Below are 5,268 nucleotides of genomic sequence, written 5' to 3'. Positions count from 1 at the left end.
CTCACATAAGGAATCTCTATACTGTGACATAGAGGATTCCATATTTTCTTTTCTGTTCTCTTCTTTTTCATATGAGCAGGAACAAGGATAAGAACATTCTTGTTGAAGCTGACCCTGAACCTGAAAGGACTCTGAAGAGGAAGCTAAGGGAAGCTAAAGCACAACTCTCTGGAGAAAACCTGACAGAAATTTTCGAAAAAGAAGGAGACATGGCCGAAAATAATAACAATGGTGGAGATGCAAGGAAGATGCTTGGTGACTTTATTGCACCATCTTCTAACTTCTATGGAAGAAGCATCTCACTTCCTGCGATTGGAGCAAACAATTTTGAGCTTAAACCTCAATTAGTTTCTCAAATGCAGCAGAATTGCAAGTTTCATAGACTTCCAATGGAAGATCCTCATCAGTTTTTAGCTGAATTCTTGCAAATCTGTGACACTGTCAAGACCAATGGAGTTGATCCCGACGTCTACAGGCTTATGCTTTTCCCTTTTGCTATAAGAGACAGAGCTAGAACATGGTTGGATTCACAACCTAAGGATAGCCTGAACTCTTGGGATAAGCTGGTCAGTGCTTTCTTGGCCAAATTCTTTCCTCCTCAAAAGATGAGCAAGCTTAGAGTAGAAATCCAAACCTTCAGACAGAAGGAAGGAGAATCCCTCTATGAAGCTTGGGAAAGATATAAGCAACTGATCAAAAGGTGTCCTACTGACATGCTTCCAGAATGGAGCATCATAAGTATATTCTATGATGGTCTATCTGAGTTGTCAAAAATGTCATTGGACCATTCTGCAGGAGGATCTCTTCACGTGAAAACCCCTGCAGAAGCTCAGGAACTCATTGAAATGGTTGCAAATAACCAATTCATGTACACCTCTGAGAGGAATCCTGTGAACAATGGGATGCCTCAAAAGAAGGGAGTTCTTGAAATTGATACTCTGAATGCCATATTGGCTCAGAACAAAATATTGACTCAGCAAGTCAATATGATTTCTCAGAGTCTGAATGGATTTCAAGCTGCATCCAACAGTACTAAAGAAGCATCTTCTAAAGAAGAAGCTTATGATCCTGAGAACCCTGCAATGGTAGAGGTGAATTACATGGGAGAACCCTATGGAAACACCTATAATCCTTCATGGAGAAATCATCCAAATTTCTCATGGAAGGACCAACAGAAGCCTCAACAAGGCTTCAATAATAATGGTGGAAGAAATAGGTTTAGCAATAGCAAGCCTTTTCCATCATCTTCTCAACAACAGACAGAGAATTCTAAACAGAGCCATTCTGGCCTGGCAACCATAGTCTCTGATCTATCCAAGGCCACACTAAGTTTCATGAATGAAACAAGGTCCTCCATTAAAAATTTGGAGGCACAGGTGGGTCAACTGAGTAAGAAGATTACTGAAACTCCTCCCAGTACTCTCCCAAGCAATACATAAGAAAATCCCAAGAGAGAATGCAAGGCCATAACCTTACTTGGTGTGGCCGAATGCCCAGAGGAGGAGGAGGACGTGAATCCTAGTGAGGAAGACCTCATGGGACGTCCTTTGGATAGAAAGGAGTTTCCCTTTGAGGAACCAAAAGAATCTGAGGCTCATACAGAGGCCATAGAGATTCCATTGAACTTCCTTCTGCCATTCATGAGCTCTGATGAATATTCTTCTTCTGAAGAGGATGAAGATGTAACTGAAGAGCAAGTTGCTAAGTATCTAGGAGCAATCATGAAGTTGAATGCCAGTTTATTTGGTAATGATACTTGGGAGGATGAACCCCCCTTGTTCACCAATGAACTGAGTACATTAATGGGGCAAACTTTACCTCAGAAGAAACCGGATCCCGAAAAGTTCTTCATACCTTGTACCATAGGCACCATGACCTTTGAGAAGGCTCTATGTGACCTTGGGTCAGGGATAAACCTCATGCCACTCTCTATAATGGAGAAACTGGGAATCTTTGAGGTACAAGCTGCAAGAATCTCATTAGAGATGACAGACAAATCAATGAAAGAGGCTTATGGACTAGTAGAGGACGTGCTAGTGAAGGTTGAAGGCCTTTACATCCCTGTTAATTTCATAATCCTAGACACTGGGAAGGACGAGGATGAATCCATCATCCTTGGCAGACCCTTCCTAGCCACAGCAAAATCTGTGATTAATGTTGACAGAGGAGAGTTGGTCCTTCAGTTGAATGAGGACTACCTTATATCTAAGACTCAAGGTTCTCCTTCTGTAACCATGAAGAGAAAGCATGAGAAGCTTCTCTCAATACAGAGTCAAACAAAACCCCCACATTCAAACTCTAAGTTTGGTGTTGGGAGGCCACAACCAAACTCCAAGTTTGGTGTTGAGAGGCGACAACCAAACTCTAAGTTTGGTGTTAAGAGGCCCCAACCTTGCTCTGATTATCTGTGAAACTCCATGAGAGCTCACTGTCAAGCTATTGACATTAAAGAAACGCTTGTTGGGAGGCAACCCAATGTTATTTAATTATATCTATTTATTTTCCATTGCTATTTTATGTTTTTTTTAGGTTGATGATCATGTGAAGTCACAAAAACTACTGAAAAATAAAAAACAGAATGAAAAAAACAGCATTAAAAACAGCTCACCCTGGAGGAAGAGCTTACTGGCGTTTAAACGCCAGTAAGAAGCATCAAACTGGCATTTAACGCCAGAAAGAAGCATCAAGCTGGCGTTAAACGCCAGAAACAAGCACCAGACTGGCATTTAACGCCAGAACAGAGCATGGAATTGGCGTTTAATGCCAAGAATGGGAGAAAAGTTGGCGTTTAACGCCAGAAACAAGTATTCTAAGGGCGTTTTGTACGCCTAAATGAAGCAGGGATGCTAAGTCCTTGACTCCTCTGGATCTGTGGACCCCACAGGAGCCCCACCTACCCCACCTCTTCTTCTCTCCTCTTTATACCTTTTCATAACACTCTTTCCCAAATACCCTTCACCAATCACCTCCATACCTCTTCCCCATAAACCCCACCTACCTCCAAAATTCAAATTCTTTTCCCTCCCAAACCCAACCCTAATGGCCAAAACCTACCCTTCCCCCCACCCCTATATAAACCCCTCAACACTACTCCATTTTCACACACTACATCCACCACTTCTCCCCCTTGGCCGAATACACCTTCTCCCTCCATCTCCTCCATTTTCTTCTTCTTCTACTACTTTCTTTCTTCTTTTGCTCGAGGACGAGCAAACTTTTTAAGTTTGGTGTGGTAAAAGCATTGCTTTTTGTTTTTCCATAACCATTAATGGCACCTAAGGCCAGAGAAACCTTAAGAAAGAGGAAAGAGAAGGAAATTGCTTCCACCTCTGAGTCATGGGAGATGGAGAGATTCATCTTAAAGGTCCATCAAGACCACTTCTATGAAGTTGTGGCCAAGAAAAAGGTAATCCCTGAGGTTCTTTTTAAGCTCAGAAAGAGCGAATATCCGGAGATCCGACAAGAGATTAGAAGAAGAGGATGGGAAGTACTCTCCAATCCTATTCAACAAGTCGAAATCTTAATGGTTCAAGAGTTCTATGCAAACTCATGGATCACTAGGAACCATGATCAAAGTATGAACCCAAACCCAAAGAATTGGCTTACAATGGTTTGGGGGAAATGCTTAGATTTCAGTCCGAAAAATGTAAGGTTGGCGTTCAACTTGCCAATGATGCAAGAAAATGCACGCCCCTACACTAGAAGGGTCAACTTTGATCAAAGGTTGGACCAAGTCCTCATGGACATATGTGTGGAAGGAGCTCAATGGAAAGTTGACTCAAGAGGCAAACCGGTTCAATTGAGAAGACCGGACCTTAAGCCTGTAGCTAGAGGATGGTTGGAGTTCATCCAACGCTCTATCATTCCTACTAGCAACCGATCCGAAGTAACTGTGGATCAGACCATCATGATCCAAAGTATCATGATTGGGGAGGAAGTGGAAGTTCATGAGATTATACCTCAAGAACTCTATAAAGTGGCTGACAAGTCCTCCACTTTGGCAAGGTTAGCCTTTCCTCACCTCATTTGCCACCTCTACAATTTGGCTGGGATTGACATAGAGGGAGATATCCTCATTGATGAGGACAAGCCCATCACTAAGAAAAGGATGGAGCAAACAAGAGATCATGGACCTCAACAAGAGCATGAGAAAATTCCTCACCATGAAATCCCTGAGATACCTCAAGGGATGCACTTTCCTCCACCGAACTATTGGGAGCAAATCAACACCTCCCTAGGAGAATTAAGTTCCAACATGGGACAACTAAGGATGGAACACCAAGAGCACTCCATCATTCTCCATGAGATTAGAGAAGATCAAAGAGCTATGAGGGAGGAGCAACAAAGACAAGGAAGAGACATAGAGGAGCTCAAAAATACCATTGGTTCTTCATGAGGAAGAAGACTGATAAACTCATATTTTATGATATATTTTGTGCTCAATTTAAGTGATTTATTCAATCCTTCACTCACTTATTCATGTTAATTGCATGGTTTTACTTTACCTTCCTTATTATGTGATGTATGTGAAAAATATGTTTCCTATGCTTTAAAAATAATTATTTTAATTACCCTTTTATTACCATTCGATGCCGTGATTTGTGTGTTGAGTAGTTTCAGATCTTCTAAGGTAGGAATGACTTAAAGAATAGAAAGGAAACATACAAAAATGGAAGGAAAGCACAAAATGGAATTTTTGAAGAAGCTGGCAGCGACGCGAACGCATGGACGACGCGGCCGCATGCCTAGAGCGAAAAGGCAGTGACGCGAACGCGTGAATGACGCAAACGCGCGCCACGAGCAAAACACAGATGACGCGGACGCATGACCGAAGCGAACACGTGATAAGGAAAACTCCAGATGACGCGACCGCGTGACCCACGCGGACGCGTGACAGAGGCACACACCAGAAATTACAGAAAACGCTCCCTGCGATTTTTGAAGCCCTTTTTGGCCCAGATCTAAGTCCAGAAAGCACAGATCAGAGGTTATGAAGGGGGAGAATGCATCTATTCAAGGAGAGCCTCCAATTATTCACTTTTCATGATTTAGATATAGTTTTTAGAGAGAGGTTCTCTCTTCTCTCTCTTAGGATTAGGATTTAGAATTTTTCTCGCTTTCATGATTATCCGTTTTTATCAGGTTCAATTTTCCTTTTTATTATCTTCTCAATTTAATTTATGAACTTTTCTATGTCATTGATAATTCTCTTAATTAATGTTATTTGAGGTATTTCAGTTTATGATTGCTCTCTTTTGTTTATGTTAC

At 41.8% G+C, this 5,268-nt stretch overlaps 1 non-coding gene across 1 annotated transcript; it reads right to left on the bottom strand.

Annotated features, from left to right (window-relative positions):
• Positions 1-611: 611 nt before the first annotated feature.
• On the bottom strand, positions 612-719 carry LOC148576032 (small nucleolar RNA R71). Its single transcript, XR_015903949.1, has one exon. It is a non-coding gene; the product is annotated as a small nucleolar RNA R71 (small nucleolar RNA).
• Between the last annotated feature and the right edge of the window lie 4,549 nt (positions 720-5,268).

The sequence above is a fragment of the Arachis ipaensis genome, chromosome B1 (assembly GCF_059453495.1).
Source record: "Arachis ipaensis isolate K30076 ecotype BB chromosome B1, ASM5945349v1, whole genome shotgun sequence".
Classification (NCBI taxonomy): domain Eukaryota; kingdom Viridiplantae; phylum Streptophyta; class Magnoliopsida; order Fabales; family Fabaceae; genus Arachis; species Arachis ipaensis.
This window is presented reverse-complemented; position numbering and strand designations above follow the sequence as displayed.